This window comes from Cornus florida, unplaced genomic scaffold (genome assembly GCF_030987335.1).
Source record: "Cornus florida cultivar Cherokee Brave unplaced genomic scaffold, ASM3098733v1 CherokeeBrave_3.0.0_Hap2_Chr01, whole genome shotgun sequence".
NCBI lineage: Eukaryota > Viridiplantae > Streptophyta > Magnoliopsida > Cornales > Cornaceae > Cornus > Cornus florida.
Genome location: NW_026775571.1, coordinates 39,931,046 through 39,950,700, shown reverse-complemented (window position 1 = coordinate 39,950,700; position 19,655 = coordinate 39,931,046).

Genomic DNA, 19,655 nt, shown 5'->3' with positions numbered 1-19,655 from the left:
GTCAAGTTTATTCAAATAAACATATTCAGTCGGTTTGGTACACCTTGAGCACTCTTAAGTGTCGGAGGATCTCATTTTTGTAATCGCTATCTTTGATCCGTCCTTCTTAAGTACTATGTCACTCATAAGGTTGCCACGCCTTACCATCCTCAGTCGAGTGGTTAAGTGGAAGTCTCAAATCGGGAAATCAAAATATTCTTGAAAAGACGGTTAAACCAGATTGCAAAGATTGGTCTTTATGACTGAATGATGGGCTTTGGACTTACCGAACTGCGTTTAAGATGCCAATTGGCATGTCTCTATACCGGCTCGTCTATGGTAAGGCATATCACTTCCCGGGTGAATTAAAGCATCGAGCTTTTGGGGCCATAAAAAGATTCAATTTCAATCTTGATCAGGTTGGCTCTAACCAGAAATTGCAGCACAATGAGCTAGAGGAAATCCGGAATGATGCTTATGAAAGTGCCAAAATTTACAAAGCAAAGACTCAAGCATTCTATGATAAGCATACCATCAAGAAGTCTTTTGCTTCGGGTCAAAAAGTTTGGCTTTTCAATTCTCGGTTGTAACTTTTTCCTGGGAAACTACGTTCACGGTGGGAAGGTCCTATCCTTATCATTTTTGTCTTCCCCCATGGTGCTACTGAGTTGCAAGATCCAAAGAATGGGAATCTTTTTAAGGTCAATGGCCAGCTTAAGCCCTACATTGACAACCTAGTCTCGGTCGGATATGTGGAATCCATCATCTTGACGAATCCAATTTATGAGGACTAGATAGATTCCCATATCATCTAGCTATCAACGATAAATTTACCACTCTAAGGAAGCAATTCTTTCTATTCCAAGCTTCTTTCATTTTTTTGCTACTATAAACCAAAAATCTCTGAAAATAACTAAGTAGAAACTCCACTTTGTATTCTTCATGAATCATCTACATTTTTATTACAGTGGTTATCGTAGGTTTCTAAAGTCATAAAAAGACCAGGGTACAATTGCATCCAGGTGCCATTTTTCTCGTCTGAATGCCAATCTCTGGGTACATTCGTGGCCTGACACCACTTCCCACATCCGAACGCCAACACCTACTATCCCCCGCATCCAGATGCCAACACCTGCTCTACTCACGTCCGGACAACACATACCGCGTCCAGATGCCAATCGCCGGGACCTTCCACAACTGAAAACTATATCTCACATCCGGATGCCATGCTATATAGCCCCATAGCACTCAAAACACCTTCCAGTGTGTGGCCCTCAGCATCTCACGTTCGGACGCCATTTCTCACATCTAAACGCCAAGGCCCATCTGGAGAAACTAAGCGCAGCATCGGCTCTATAATTTGCTCCTCTTTTATGTTATTTTCACTTCCTACCTTCCATCTTTTCTCTCCACGTCTCCCACCTTCTAACCCCACCTTCTCCATCTTCTCAATCTCTTCTTTCACCATCTCCATCTCCATTAAGCACCAAATCATCACCTTCTATCATTATCATTCCATAAAAAGGAGCAAAAATTTGGAATACCAAATTGAGGTAAGTTCTTTTCTCTTCCATCTTTTAATTCTCGAGTATTTCATGGAGGTTGGGGCTTAATTTTGTGGAGGATTTATCTATTGTTAGGGGATTTGTTATGCTTCCATTCTAGGTTCATGAATTTTGGGTAAATATCATTTTAATCTTAACACTTGTTCCCTACTTTTTAGTCTTGCACACCACGTGTTTGATAGAAGTCCTAAACCAAATCTCTCCCTCAAATGGCTTATGTATCTACTTATAAGCGTTCTGGCACTTCCGAAGGGTCTTTTGAGGAGGCTCCTACTCCGAATTGGAATGACTGGCCCCTTCAATTTGAGACTAGATTCAACGTTAGGAAAGTTTTCCGAAGGTGTCCCAACACAGAATGGACAGTGAAAAATCTCAAGGAATGTAGCCTTGCTTCTATATTTCAGCCATATCATAGTGTGGTTCATCCTGGCTTAGTCTGTCAGTTCTATTAGAATCTTTCATATAAATGTGAGGAACAAACCGTAATTTCAACTACAATTGATGGCACCATGCTTACACTTACATTGGTTGATTTTGCAAATGCATGTGGTTATCCCATCAACTCCCTAGTGGAGGTGAATGGTCAACCTCTCTATGCTCCACTATCGGACATACTTGAATTATTAGATGGCGTAGCGGCAATTTTGAAAGAAATGGTAAATAGTAATCTCATAAACGTCGAGGGCACCTCGACTAAAAAGTCCTTTTTGCCACCCCGAATTTGTTTTATCGAGGTTGTACTAGCAAAGAATGTTCTTCCAATTGGCAAACCTATGGAACATAATAGTGTATTCCTGGATTTTCTCTATTCAGCAGATAATGACTTTTAGTTTTCAGTTCCTATGTTGATTATGAATTAAATTTTGAAGGTCTATAAAAAATTGATTGTCAGACAAACCGAAAGTTCATTGACCTAGTCGACCTTCCTATTTCCCTATCTAATCACAAAGATGATTAAGGACCAATAGTTTGTTATTCCATTCAATGAATAGCGGGCAACCTCGAAGAAGGTCTACAATTTCAAAAACTGGAGGGAGTCACTTATTGCCCGTGATGGTGCAGTCACTGATTGATCGTATTCCTAGGGGAGTAGGTACTTCGTCCTCTACTCTGAGGGCGGAGTGATTTTATATTTGCTACTTTTATTTCATGCTATTTGTTTATGTCTTGAATTTTGTTACTATTTGGGCCGTGTTTGGCATAACAATTGTGGGTGCACTTTTTAATGTGCACATATTTTGGTTTCTTTCCTGGTTTTTAATAAAGCATGACATGTTACTTCATATTTATATCTTTATCTAAGTCTATGCTTTTATGCTTGGTGCCTATTGTATATGGACAGATTATCAGGTATAAGTTTGGAAGAACTTTGGCATTTTCAATGCGACTGGTTGCAATGGAGTTACTATTTCGCACTCAGTGGTTTCTCTCCTTTTACGCTTCTATGCATGCTTAATCTTTCTATACTAGTTTCATACATTGAAGACAATGTATCATGTAAGTTTGGGGGTGTTAAGAGTTACATATGTATATTGTCATTGTTGAATGTGGTTGAATTGTTTAAAAATAAATAAAAACTATACTAAAAATAAAAATATTGTTTGTTTAGGCAAATGATTTTTGGTATTATTGGAACTAAGTTTGGGGGAGGGTCTATGTAATTAATAAAACTTGTATGTTTATATACGATATCAAAGAATGATTGAAAATTACTAGCATAATTGTTCAAATGAAAAAGGTCAATTGCATGATTTAAATGTTTTGTTTTGGAGTCTTTCATCTCTAAGTAACTTCACAATGCACATTGAGTACATCGAAAATTGCATTCCCTTCCTTGTGGTTTTAGTTAATTGGCTACCTTAGTAAGCTAGATGAATGAAATAATCCTTAGCATTGGAAAAAAAAAAAAAAAAAAAAAAAAAAAAAAAAAAAAAAAAAAAAAAAAAAAAACTGCATTCTTTCAACATGTCAACTGAATAAAAAGGAAGATAAGGAAAGAATGTAAGATGTATGATTAGTTTGAGTTTATAGCCTAACCATTCTGAGTCAGTACGCCCTTAGGAGTGTTTTTACACTTAACGCTTTAAGACCATCTGGTTTGGGAGTCATTGGCTCAACACTTATTACATGGGGTGATTAGAGAGCTTAAGGAACTTAGATATTGCACATGGTCATACATAATAGTAATAATAAAAAAAATAGTGTTCAAATAAATTCATGCCTTGGATTATGATTTCAAAAGATAAATTAAGGATGTGGAAGACATTGAATGAACCATAAAAGGGTTAAAAGTGCATTTTAAAATAAAATAAAATTTTGGTTCACTTCTAAGGAACTTGAGATGAAATTCTATTATAAATGAGATGTTAAAGACCATGTATGTGGACTAGTTTGTTGATCCATGAATGTTGGAAATTGAATATTGTTTTGAGATGTCATTATATGCATATTTGTTGTAGTCTTCATGATAGAATCTTTTCCCCAAAGTCATATGCTGCAATTTATACTAGAATGAGCATTGTTGCTTAATGTTTATGGGTATCAATTCTGGTAAACCCTTACGAGACTTCACTCATCCTCTAGGGATACCTAAAGGTTTAAAAGGCTTGTTAAATATGCTAAATGCAACCGTCACTCCCACGGAAGAGGAAAAATGTGCATAAATAATTGTGTATTTCATTTTATTTTTGCTAAGGGACTACCAAAATGTAAGTTTGCGGGTGTGATAAGTGTCAAATATTGCATACTCAAACACCCTTAATTGCATTAGTTAAGCCCATTATTTGATCTTTGTATATAGATTATCTTTATTTTTGTGTTTTTGTGTTTTTGCAGGTTTATTTACTAAAAAGAAATAAAAATAAGGTTTTAAAGGTTTTTGAAAAACAAGTCATATCGGGCCTAAATATCAAGTGAGTTTTAAGAGGAGATGGCCTAAATATTTAATGGATGTATTCAGCACTGCAAAAGAGAAGAAAGAAGCCAAGCCAAGTGTCTACCTTGCATTCGGATGCAACTTCCCGCGTTCGGACACCATCTAGCTACACCACACGTCCGAACGCCTTGCTTTGCTTTCAAACGCCAGGCTACAGGCCCCATTTTGGATAAGTCAAAGTTTATTCCTTTTTAAGTGGGAATTTGAATTTTAACATTGAAACTCATTTTGGGATTAAAAGAGGGCTGAGGCCTGGATTAAATTAGTTAGTTTTGGATTCTAAAAATATAGAGAAGGGGAAAGAGATTTTCCTTGGGGTTTATGCTGAGTTTTGTAACAATGGAGCAAGGAGGGGAATCTTCTTCTTCTTTAATCCTTGATGTTGCTACCATATTCATAAGGAACTAACTACTTTCCTAGGGAGTTGATGTAACCTAGACCAAGTAAATATGTTGTAATTGTTATTTCAATTTGGGGATTCATCTTGTGTATATTTGATTTCATAAATTAGAAGTTGTCTATATTGAATTGATGTGTTTTTATATTGAATTAATGTATGTGATTTTCATTTGAATATATAGTTATATTGATATATTTATCTTGTCTTAGAAATCATATTGACATAATTATGCACTTGATTTCCTATAGTAACAATGGGAATAAATTTATGAAATGGTTTTATTGGCATGTTAATTAACGATTTGTATATATTATACCTAGGGAAGATGGATAATGCTACACCTTTAGATTAATTTAGTTAGGTAGATGGTCCATACCAACTGAAGATAATTTATGATGGATAATCGAATTTCATGTGCTTCAACATACAATTGAAGGACCTTGATAGGCCATGCCTAAAGGAAGATGGTTCATACCATAACCTAGTTTAAGTGGATAAACCATGCTAACCAAAATGTATGATATTCCTGAAATGTATGATTTTCTATAAGATGTTGTGGTTGTTTTATACTTCTACACGTTATTTTATATATATAGTTGTTTATCCCAAGTTGATTGCAAGTTAGCATATTTATGAGATTTTGGTAAAGTCAATTCCCTAGCCTTTATCTCTATAAGTTCAATCCATTTGAATTCATTTTATTTACTGCTTTTATGCAAATTCAATTCATAGTTTAAGTGACAAACCAGTCAAACTATCATCTCTCTTATTAAACTAAAAATCAATTTTACAATTTTGGTTGTCATAAACTAGCAATCCTTGTGGTTTGACAACCCTTACTATAGCCTTATTCTATATTGAATTGTGCTATTACAAGTGGTACTTTAAATGGTAACAATGTATACCCATCACACCTCAAATAAGGCCCAGAGAATTACCTCCTGAAGAGTTGACTGTCTAATATGGTATACTGTATTGCCTTGAATCTGATCTTTTGTGCCTCTTGTAATACCCCTAATTTTCATGGCATTTAATTAATTAATTTAATTGCAGTTTAATTAATTATTTAGCTATATGTTATGTGCTTAAATGGTTTGATTATTTATTTAAATTATTTGTGTGCATTTGCTTATGTGTAAATTGGATTTGTTTGTATTTGTTTAAAATAAATGTTTAGTAGTTTTTTTATTTTATTTTATTATTTTTATTTTAAGTATGGGTTGGGCTTATAGTAGCTAGACCAACTAGGTGGGTCTTGGGCTACTTGGAAGGAGACCATGATGATGTGGGCTATAATATATATATATTAAGCTATATATATATATATATATATATATATATGTATAAATGTATATTATTGTTATTATATAAATGTATATATACATATATATATATATATATATATATATATATGTAGTGTGTGTATTGTAAGGATTTAGAAAACCTGTATAAGAGAAAGCAAAGAGAGAGAAAGAGAGAGAGGGGAGCAGCCAGAGAGAGAAAGGGAAGAAGGAGAGGCATTGGCCAGCAAGGAGAGGGACAATGGTAGCACAAGGTTGTCGGTCTTAGAGAAGAAGAACAAAGAAGAAGGAGGTTGGTTTTCAATCCGAAAACCTAAGGCAAGTTCTTCGTTCTACACTTCTCCCTTTGATCTTGTGGTCATAGATCCTTAGGATTTATATAAGAAAGAATTAATCTAGTAGCATGTTTAAATCGGACTAAATCGGAGGTTTATATATGTATGAAATTGCTAAATCAAGGTTCAAATCTATGTGTTAATGAACCAAATTGTGTATACTTGGTCTATATTAATACTAGAAATCAATTGGGACATAAATGCATGCTTTAGGACCTGAAAAGGTGAATTTCTGGGCTTAGAATATACCTCCCAAGTTATTTCCACAAAATAGTGCTCGGGCACTATTTACAGGACTTGTGCGCCATTTTATGGAAAACAGTGCTCGAGCATCATTTGGGTAGCGCTCGAGCCCAGTGATGGGGTACTTGAGCGCTGATGCGTGATTTTGGTCTGAATATGTTCCGTTTGGCCCCAAACTAATTTATTAAGATCTCAAACTAATTTATTAAGACTCGAGAACAGTAGTATGTGAGTTAAATAGCATGAATTTTAAGCGTGCATGTTAACATGGAATTTAGTCATTTATTAAATTGTAAATTGAATACTTTAAATTGCTTAAACATTGTAGTTTAAATATTTAGCATGAGATATTATTTTAATCATTTGATTTGCTAGAATTGTAAATTATCAAAATGATTCATGACAGGATTTGGGGTCATCATGGTTGATAATGAGGACTTTAATAATTTATAAGTTATTCCTGTAATGGAGTAATGTTAATTTTCTATAATAATTGCAATATTTGATGATGTGATTTTAATCTTGTTTATGGTTGTTTTGTTTGATTAAATAAGTGATCTATCTTTGTTATATGTGAGCCTATTGTCAATATATGGTTTTAGTGTTGTATTGATATTGGTGGATTGACAAATAAGTTAAATCCCTTTATTTATGCCATTGCCAGGATATGGTTATGTTGTTTATTGTGCCATTGTCAGGCTATGACTACAATATTATTATACGTGGACGTTCCATTGTTAGGATATGGTTATGGTATTTTATATATGGTTGTGCCATTATTAGGATATGGCTAACTATATATTTATATTATTGTTGTACCATAATATGAGCTTGAGGCCTCATAATCAGTGGTTAGGATTAAGGCGTATATTGTCAGTTGAGATGGGTAGCTGGATATAGGGATGTGTGTGCCCTGGTAGAAGGAGGACTCGTGACCACCTTGTGTGCACTTTACATGAGATACTCACTATCCGGTTGAGTCTTCCTTATTTCAGTGAGAGTCTATAATGTGTGTATATATATTTATCGACTATATAGATATTGCATAAGTTGGTTAGGGATGTATCATTCATCAGGTCTCTGTTTGGGTTGTTGTAGAGAGGACTTGTTTATGGGTTTCGACCCACCTTTGTTATATTTTTTAGGTCCTCGTTAATAGCAGGATTAAAGGTTGCTCGTGTAGATCAAAGACTTGTCTTCCTCACTCTTCTGGTATCATCGATGTAAGATTCTACTTCATGTTTTTATTATTTAGTTTTAGACTGTTATTTTCTTTCAGTTATGGGATTTTATTAGGGGTCCATGATATGGATTCTCGAGTTGTATTATGAAGGATTATTTACATTTGGGATTTTTAGATTTATTCAGAGAATTAATTATTTATTATTTAGTTTCCTTTTCAACGATGTTATTTATTTATTATTTATCTTTTTGTATTTTGTACTTGTTTATTATTGATTATTTGATATCCCCTGTTTTGGGTGCGGACTTGATCAACTCGTATCTTTGAAATCGGGGGTTATCACAGTTGGTATCAGAGCACTCTAAGTTTAAGTGCCTCTAGGGTTATTTTGTAATAAGATTTCGCGTTGCGTATTCTTTTATTTAGAGCCTAAGTTTTAGGAATCATTGTATTCCTTTACGGTCCATTAAAATGCATACTGATGTCCAACTTTTATTGTTTAACAGAATGGTTAACGCTGGAAGAAGATGGGGAAAGGAATAGATCCAAAGAGCAAGGCAACAAAGGAGGGCAGAGCACAGGCACCAGAATCTCCTACAACATCAACAGGCTGTTGAGGAGCAACAGTTCCCTTTGTTTCAAGAGAAGGACCAAGAGCATCAGGAACCTTAGGGTAAGGACCATAACCAGGGCAGGGATCTAGAGTATACTCCTCAAATGGCTGACATTATTGCTCAGACAGTAGCTGCAGGGGTAGCAACTGCACTTCATAATTAACCACCTATTAAACAGGCACCTGCCCCTTTACTAATGGTTTAGCCTAACACTTAGGACAAGGTCAAGAGTTCTTTCACAATGGGGAGTCCACCAGAGTTCCCAGGCTCCACTGATATGAAGACAATATGTCAGTGGAAGGACATAAAATGTCATCTTCGCATAGTTGAGGGCACAGAGGTCCAGAAGCATATATTTACTACGTTCAAGCTTGTGGGAGATGATCTTTAGTGATGGGAGTCAGTTACCACTACAGAGGAGAGGAGTTCCTTGACATATGATCAGTTTCAGGCTCTCATTGATGAGAAATATTTCCCTTATGCAGTCAGAGCAGCAAAGAAGAATGAGTTCCTTAATTTACAGTAGGGGGACAAGACCGTGGCAGAGTATGAGCAACAGTTTACCATTTTATCTCTATTTACTCCAGAGAAGGTGCACACCAAATAGAAGAAGCACATTTGCTTTATTAATGGGTTGATATGTCCATTAAGTAAGTCATCATTGGTAGTCCAGCCTACACTGCTTATTCTCATGTAGTTGACATAGCACTACAACATTACCAGATGAGGAGAGAGTACAAATAGCTACGGGGTGAGAAGTGGTGCGACCGAGACTCTGCTAAATAAACCACTTGTGACGACCCTGGTTTTTAAGCCAGTGCATCAGTGATGAACCGAAAGGATGATCTGATAATGGATCCAAAATGTGAAAGCGAAAACTGAAAACAAGACTCTAAGAAGTCAAAGTGACCTTCCATGAGGTCGTGGAACTCAATGAGAACTGATGCAGAAGCAAAAGATCGAAAATGTAACAATTTAGTCCCCAGGGGCAAAATAGTCATTTTTAAAAATATAGATTCGGGTGCCACTGAGCACACCGCTGGAAATACAACGAAAAACTAATCAAGATGGACTCAAGAATCGCATAATTCGGAGTCCGAATGAAGGAGAAATGGCATGATGAAGAAAAATGAGCCCTTAAGGCTAAAAAGGTAAACTGGTAATTATCCCGGAAGATCTGAGTGCAACTGAGCACACCATTGGAAAGACAGCAAAAAATTAATCAAGTTAAAAAAAAAAAAAGTTCACTCAATATGGAGTCCGGACGAAGGAGAACGAGCAAAAACAAAAGTCGACGTCATAACGTCGAGATGAACACCCCATGAGCACCCCGACAAGCACCATGACATGCTAGGGGAAGAAAAGTTTAAGCTAGAACTGAGAGCTGAGACGAGGTCCAAAACGAATTTTTTTGAAAAAACACAAAAAAGAAACCCCGCGACAACGTGGACGGAAACAAAGAAAATGCACTATAAAATGCCCAGAATACCCCCAAGAAAATTAAGTCAAGAAATTTAAAATCTTTTTTAGATGCTGCCAAAGGAAAGGAAATGGGACTTCGGGAGGTTTTTAAATTGTCTAAATTGAAAATGCAATCTTAAAATACACCCACAAGACCCCCGGAAATTTCGAATCGGTCGACACATTTTTCAAAAAAAAGTCGATGAATAGTACCAAGTACTAAAATCTCAAGTTTTAAAAACATATTTCTAAACTTTAGAATTAATGGCCCTTGGCCTTATGTCATACATACAAAATAAACATCCAAAAAGTGTTCTTAGGTACACATTACATATTTGGAATCAAGGATACAAGTTTTGCTACATAAGGCTACAAAACTGGCATTTCATGCTAACATTTGCATGAAATGGAAACTTAAAAACTATAAGTCATCCAAGGAATGATGAGCATCGCAAACCAAGCCTTCGTACCTAAAACAAATCCCCAGTAACTTCGGAGTGAGTAACATAAAGCTACTCGTAGGAAATGAGCATGCATCAACCTAACATTTTACAAAATTATCACCTTAAGGTGAAACATATCAAGGGGCTCATGCCACCTAACGTATATGTCAAAATGAGACTAAGGGAGCATCCTAAGCTACCTTAGATCATTTCTAGCATAAATCACATCATTCATGCAATTTAACCATATAGAAGCATACCATGCAACGCGACAAGATATAGGTTCTCAACAGTATCAATTTGCAATCTAAGATATGAAAATAGTTAAAGTGGGTCATGCCACCAAGCGTCTATGTTCCAAATGAGTCTAAGGAATCATCCTAAGCTACATTAGAACAATAAAACACAAGTCACGATATCAATGCAATTTAACCAACATTGGAACTTCCAATACCACGCATAAAGCATGTTTTCTGAAGTTAACATCTTGAAACTCAAAATGGAAAATCAAATAAGGAACAACAAGTTACGATATCATCTAGTTATCAACTTGAAATAAAATGCGAAATCAAACCAGGTGGATACTTGGACGTCACGCTGGATCAGACCGACACCGTAGTTACTTTAGGGTTACTAGCCCAGGGGTAACCTCCCTATGTGTGCACTAGACTTGTAGAGGGATAATCCCCCATACTAGAACCATGTCATAGCCTTAGTCAAACAACGACATCCCCAAGTTTCCAAAATCAACAAGTTGTGCAACAACGTATATATCAACATGCATATACAACATAATCAACTATATACCACGCACAACCAAAATTGGAAACACATACAATACATGCTCTAAGTCCATAACTACTATGACATGAAAGATGTCAAATACAAAATGTGCAACTCATTACACAAGACAATGATATATTCAATAAGGAAAACATATTCTCATGAATATAAATATAACAACTATGTTATCCAATGCTCAAAATGTAACCAAATGAATATACAACAAGTCCAAGTCCATGATTTAAACATAGAAATAACTTCCAAAACACAATTAAATACATGGAGCAATTAGATAGAATTTAATTAAATAAAAATAATTAAATTCTCTAGATTCCAAATAACCTCAAATTTATATATGTTGAAGGACATATCAAGATCATCACATATATAACATCAAATAACTAATTAAGTGATTAAAACACTTAAAATAAAATTAATTAAGCTAATTAATTAATTTCCTCTAGATTTTTAAACAACTCCAAATGCTCTCAAATTAACATATGTTCAAAAACTCACCAAGGCCTACTTTAATATCACATTACAAGTTTATTTCACGCTTAATACAACTATGTGAATTAAACTTTCACAAAAGATAAATATTAAATAAAAGTTGCAATTCTTATTCAAATAATCCCAATTTAATATATATCAACCACCATACCAAGGCCTAAATTTCTAGCATGCCACAATTTAACTCTAAGTTGAATATCATCATAAGAATTAAATCTTACACAAAGTAAATAATTAAATTAAATTCTAGATTATGAACAAATGCATGCATATAAGTTGTATAAGCATCATTAGCATGCAAGACAAAAAAAATATGAAACTATAGCACCCCCTACCTCCATTTGAGATGAAAATCTCAAATCCCCACCAAAAGAAAAGTGATCTGAATCCGATGATACTCCTAGGTTATGTCAGGGACAATACGGTGAACATTAAACTACAAAGAGGACATACCAAAATCCAAACTTGAACTCAAACCCGAACTCAAAAAAATGGCCAAAAAAGGATTCTAATAAGGGGGAAAGATGCGCATAGTCAAGATAATCATAAAACACGAAGGCACTACGACTTGTTAACAAAGGGAAGGAGGTTTAATTGAGAGAAGAAGGGTGGCAGCCCCCCTTGGGCTGCCATGGCAGCTTCTGGTTGTGCATGAAGAGAGGGGAAGATTACTTTTTAATTTTATAACCCCCTATTTATAGGAAAACCCTAAAAGGGCCTCGAAAGGACCCTATCGGGTCCGGAAAAGTGAAATTTGAGCAGACGCGCTCAAACGGAAAAACTACATGAATGAAAAAGAACCAAAATGAGAAAATATGAATAACGGAAGAAAAGGCGTTGAAAATTGAGTCCCGAGCAAAGAGATATGCCCCGAACAAGTTCAGTGGCAACCGGGGCCACAAACCCTGAAACTGGGAAAAAATGACCAGAAGACAATTCTAAGAATATATGACTCGACAAAAAGTGAAAATAAATCCTATACGAGAATCCAGGCTCAAAACGAGACATTTTTGCAATAACTTTCGTTAATTGCACAATGGCCCTTCCAAAAAGTGAAAACTGCATTAATAACCTAGAATGAAAATATCATCCAAAAATATTTTCTTAAAAACCCTTGAAATAAAATATATTCAAAAGATATTTATGAAAAATACCCTAAGAAAAGAAAAAGATTCTGAAAAACTATGCATCCATGCCCCTATGGACACTAGGAGCAACCAGAGTACTTTACTGCAAAAGTAAAGATACGTATTTCATGAAAACCACTTAGAATGAAGATACATGAAGTCAAAAACCAACTCCAAGCACAAAAAGTGAGGTGGCACCAAAAGTGACAAACGGGGAAAAGATAAAATAGGGAAAAGGACGAAAAGTGAATAGTGTCAAAAAACGAAAAATGTGGAAATGACTCGGTCCTTAAAAGATGTTGTCAATCCAAAGGAAAGAGTCTCAGAAACCATTTTCGAGCACTCAAGATGACACTAAGTGATGAAAAACCAAACACATAATAGAAAAGACAACAGAAAAAATTTATCCGTAAAATTTGAGGAAAAAGCAAAGGAAGAAAATGACCGGGTCATTACACCACTGAGAAGAACAATGGCAATGATCATAAACATAATGACAAGGCCAGCTTTTAGGGATAGCAGTTTTGGAAAAAGCACAAGGGTAATTCAGATGCTCAGAGAAATAGGGCTCTTATTCAGAGATAACAGAATGGGGTACCGCAGGTATGATAGGGATAGCCATAGGGTAACCAGTAGAGGAAACAGTTTGACGTGACATTTTTATGGTTGTGGAGAGCTTGGGCATTTAGCTAGGAAGTGTCCCAAGGCTACTCAGGGACAGTATGTGCAGCAAAGGCAACGACCACCATTTTCTTTACCAGCTCCACAGATTCCGCGCATTCAGGGACAGACATTCCCAGCTTTACCGGCGCCACTACCACCATAGGGACAGGCACCGCAATAGTTGCGTTATGGTAGGGTATATAACCACATGCCACTGGATGTTTAGACTCCTCAGGCTATAGAGGGTACGTTTTTTATACACGGTAGATATGGTTGTGTCTTATTTGATACAAGTGCCACACATTCATTGGTATCCCTTTCTTTTGTTGCATTATCTGGGATATCGACACAATTATGTGATCAGCCTCATAGTATTGCCACACCATTGGGTGTTACTTTTATTTTGCATTAGAGTTATGGGTATGTGACCATAGATATCGGTAGACTAGTATTTCTAGCCAATCTATTGGTCTTGGACATGCATTCTTATAATGTGATACTTGGGATGGATCGGTTATCTCACTACCATGGCTAGGTTAATTGTCACGACAAGTCAGTTGGTTTCATCATACCAGGTCAGGATATGTATTTTATTATTATGCCACGTTATAACCGGTGTCCTATCGCATACTTATTCTACATTAAGGAGGAGTCTGAGGAAGAGATCACTGTATCACTTGATAGTGTACCAGTTGTATAGGGATTTTTAGACGTATTTTAAGAGATTCCAAGGTTGCCACCAAGTCGAGAGATAGACTTTATGATTAACTTAATTCCAGGAACTACATTTATAGCTAAGACACTATATAGGATGGCATCGATAGAGATGCGAGAGCTGAAGGATCAAATTTAGCAACTTATCAGTAAGGGATTTATTCACAGAAGTACTTCACCTAGAGGAGTGCCAGTTTTGTTTGTGAAGAAGAATGATTGTTCGTTTTGCCTGTGTATAGATTACAAGGAGCTGAACAAGGTTACTATTCATAACAAGTATCTTTTGCCTAAGATCGATGACCTATTTGATTAGTTGAGGGGAGCTACTTACTTCTCCAAGATTGATTTGCATTCTGGCTATCATTAACTTTGAGTTAGGGAGCAAGATGTTTCTAAAACAACATTTCTCATTAGATATAGATCTTACAAATTCCGAGTCATGCCTTTTGGGTTAACTAATGCGCCAGCTGTCATTATGGACTTAATAAACAGGGTCTTCAGGGCTTACCTAGATCAGTTTGTCATTGTTTTCATCGATGATATTCTGGTTTATTCTAAGTCAAAAGAGGACCATGCTATACATTTTCACACGGTTTAGCCAAAGCTTTGTAAGCACCAGTTATACGCTAAGTTTGAGAAGTGTGACTTTTATTAGTGAGAAGTGAATTTTTTGGGTCACGTGGTTTAGAAAAGGGCATAGAAGTAGATCCAGCTAAGGTCTCCACAGTGCTAGAGTGGGGACAACCTACCCCACCTACAGAGATTTGAAGTTTTCTAGAATTTGCTTGATATTATCGCAGATTCATCCAAGGGTTCTCGAAGATAGCGGGACCACTCATCCATCTGACTAAGAAGGGTGTGCCGTTTGTGTGGGATGAAATTGTCAAACTGGGTTTGACAAGTTGAAGAGTAAGTTGACTTCTACACCTATTTTAGCTACTCCACATAGTGGGATAGAGTATTTTGTCTACACAAATGCTTCTTTACAGGGTCTAGGATGTGTTTTGATGCAGGAGGAGCGACCAATTTCTTATAGGTCTTGTAAGCTTAAGCCCATGAGCTTAACTATCCTACTCACGATTTGAAGTTAGCAGTTGTGGTCTTTTCTTTACGCATCTAGAGGCATTATCTGTTAGGAGAGTCCTTCAGATTATTTGGTGACTACAAGAGTTTGTAGTATCTCTTCACGCAGAGGGAGTTAAATATGAGATAGCGCAGGTGGTTGGAGTTTGTGAAAGATTACCACTTTTCTATATAGTACTACCCAGGGAAATTGAATGTAGTGGCAGATGCACTCAGTTGCTGACCTTATGCTAGCCTTTCTGTGATGTTTGCTACAGAATGGGATGTTTTTGAAGACTACAGATGAGTTATCTTATGCTTTTGTAGCTTGCATAGTGATTACCCACTCTATCATCTACAAAATACTTAAGCCACAACTTACAGATCAACAGTGCATTGATAAAATTACAGAGTTAGCTTATAGGGATGTTTTATTTTATTTTATTGGGACAGACGGAGACTTGAGATACAAAGGACATCTAGTAGTACCTTTTGCTGATGATATGAAGAAGGATGTGATGACAGAGGTTCACAAATCTGAGTTATCTATTCATCCAGGTGGAGATAAGATGTATCAAGACATAAAGTGACAGTTTTGGTAGGCAGGTATCAAAAGGGACATAGCTATCTTTGTCTCCAAGTGTAGTATATGCCAGATGGTCAAGATTGATCATCAGATACTGTCGGGTTCCTTACAACCACTTCGTATACCGAAGTGGAATAATAGAGTATTCTAAGTACTTTGTGGAGGGATCGCCTAATTCCATTATAAATCAAAATTCCATTTGGGTCATTGTTGACAGGTTAACTAAATCAGCTTATTTCTTGCCTATTCGCACTAATTTCACTTCAGAATAGTTGGCGAGGCTTTACATTGTAGAGATTATGAAGTTACATGGTATACCATTATCCATCATATCATATAGGAATTCGATCTTTGTAACAGGATTTTGGGAGAGCTTTCAGCAGGCTTTGGGTATAGAATTACATCTTAGTACTAATTATCATCCTCATATGGATGGACAGATCGAGAGGGTTAATCAGATTATGAAAGATATGCTTCGAGCTTGTGTCCTTAACTTTAAGGGCAATTACAATGTGACGACCCTGGATTTTTCAACCCAGTGTGTCCTGTGATGACCCGAAGCGGATCCAAAATGTGGAAGCAAAATGAAACCAAGTTCTTAGAGATGTACATCATCCCTAAGACACAAGAATGGCCCTTCAAGGAATTTTGAGACTCAGCGGAAGCAAAATGAAGACAAGGGTATCAAAACCCTACCAAAAGAAGGACCAAGGGTAAAATGATCATTTTACCCTAAGGGGAAGGAATTTGATTCCCAATAAGTCGAATGAGATCAAAAACATCCAAAAACATCCTTTGGTAACTTCACATGAAGTCCCAAGGCCAAATGAAAAGAAATCCCAAATGAACCTTATCCCGGTTCGAATTAAAACTGACATACTCTCACTAAAACAAGTATATCTTGAGTTAGGAGAAGAATTTGAAACTAAAATTGGCACCATTTGAAAGCTTACTTTGATGTGGTCAATTTAGACTCAAGAACAGACTAATTCGGAGTTAAAACGAAGAAGTTATATCAGATTCAAATTGGATGACCAAAATTGAAAACTCTGGAGAACTTAAACTGGTTCAACCTCTTTGAACCGGTTCAACATTGGCAGTACACCCAAGCTGAACCAAAATGACACCTTGAACCGGTTCAACTATTCTTGAACCGGTTCAACTTGAACAGAACACCCAAAATGCAGTAGAAACAATGTTTTAGCAGAAAAATGAGTTTGCGACACAATTTTCGAGGTCAAGATGACATTTTTCGAAAAAATGTTGTGAAGAAACTCCCCCTAATATCACATTTTCTATGTCACAGAGTCAAAAACGAAATTTATTTCCCAAAGGAAATTCCCAAAATTCCCTTAAGTTGAATTTTTCAACAAAAAAGGTGAAATGAGTCCATAGGAGGCTCAAAACACAAACGAAACGAGTTTTCATGAAAACGATCATTCACGCAAACATAAATAGTGATTTTGAGCTCACGGGAATGATCCGCGGCTCCCGAAAATGGCCAAGTCAAAATCCAACCCCCCGACGGCCAAAAAGGCGAAAATGAACTTAAAATGGAAACTTTGGAAACCAAGATCAACAAATGACTTCAAATGACCGTTTGGCCCTTGGCAACACTTCGTACATGATTAATGAGACCCTATGAAAGAATAAAAAATGGAATTCCCACACCCGATGCAAACATGGTGAAACTATTACTTGGCATTTTTTAATATTTTCATAATATGTCATGAAATCATAAGTCTCATAGGATACAAAATACATGACATTGGCCTCCGGCCTCATCTTATATATGTTGAATATATTGTAAGGAGTGCACTCATGTACACACTACATATATGGGATCAAATATACACATTTTGACAAATAAGGTTACAAATGGCATTCCAAGCCAACCTTCACAAAGATGGAAACCTCCAAGTCCACAAACCATCCAAGCATAATGAGAGTCTCAACTTTAATTCCTGTACCTGAAAAATGTCCTCACAACGTGGGTGAGTAACATAAAGCTACTCGTAGGAGATGAGCATGCATCGACCTAACTTTTTACAATTTTATCACCTTAAGGTGAAACATGTTAAAGGAGCTCATGCCACCTAATGTCTATGTCAAAATGTGACCCAGGGAGCATCCTAAACTACCTAAGATCATTTCTAGCACAAATCACATCATTCGTGCAATTCAAGTAATATGCGAGCATGCTATACAAAGTAACAAGATGTAGATTCTCAAGGTCACTAACTTGAAATCTAAAATGCTAAAATAATTATAGTGGATCATGCCACCTAAAGTCTATGTTCCAAATGAATCTATAGGATCATTCCAAAGTCACATTTGAATAACAAAGCACAAATCACAATATCTACGTAATTAACCAACATAGAAGCATGCTACACAAGTATCAAGATATAGATTCTCAAGGTTACCATCTTTAAATCTAAAATGCAATAACAACTAAATATAACAATTTAGTACAATTAGAATTTCAAATACCACACATCAAGACATAGATTCTCTAAGTTATCAACTTGAAATCTAAAAGTGTGAAAAAAAACTAAATATAACAATTTAGTATGGATGTACTTAACAACATCAATTGCCAATAGCCAAAACTGCAAGTCACAATTAAACATGATTGTCAACTTGGAATTGAATGTGAAATCAAATAGTGGAAGACTTGGACATCACGTCTCGGATTTCCACCGAGAACGAAATGGTTATTCCGGACATTAACCCGCTAGGAAGACCACCCTAGTGCGCACTATCTTAATTGGGGAGAACTCATACCTCCCGCACTAGAACTAAACTCTAGCCATGTCACTTGTAACAATGTCCCAAGACTCCAAAATAATCAAATAAGTTCACAACTTATACGTAATTTATATAATGCATGAAAACCACCTTCCATGCACAAGTAGGTTGAAACCACACAATCCATGCCTTAGAGTTTCAATTCTAAAATGGCATATATAATGTCAATCACAAAGTGTGCAATTCATTACACATGGCATCAGTATATTCCATAAAGAAAACATGTTCTCATGAATATAAATATAACAACAAAGTTGTCCAATGCTCAATACACAACAAAGTGAATACATAACAAGTTCAAGTCCATGATTTGAATATAGAAACAACTTCTAAAATACCAATAGATCCATGGAGCCATTATATAGAATTTAATTAAACAAGATAATTAAATTCTCTAGATTTCAAATCAAATTCGAATAACCTCAAATTAATATATGTTAAACACTATAGCATGCTCATTACATATATCAAATCAAAACTGTCAAATGAGCAAGATAGCATCATATAGAATTTAATTAATTTAAATTAATCAAATCTCTAGATTTGAAAATTCATCTAAATTATTCCAAATTAATATATATCAAAGATCAACTCATGGCCATGCCATTTACCAACTCTAAAATGAGTTATATGCAAGATATGATAAATCAATAATTTCTCAAATTAACAAAAGACATGCATACAACTTATAAAAGTATCAATAGCATGCAAAAAACAAAAATATAGCCCTATAACGTCCCCTACCTCACTAGAGAAGAGTCTCTCTAGAATCCAAGGCAAATCAACACAAAATGGCAAACCCTTCTAGGGTTATGTAGAGAAGGATGAAGGGAACAAAAAGTGTTCCAAGCTTTAAGGTCTAAGGTGAGTAGAAGGCCATCAAAAATCAAGGTCAAGGCCTAAGGTTTCAAGCTCCATCCATAGAGGCTAGGGTTTACTT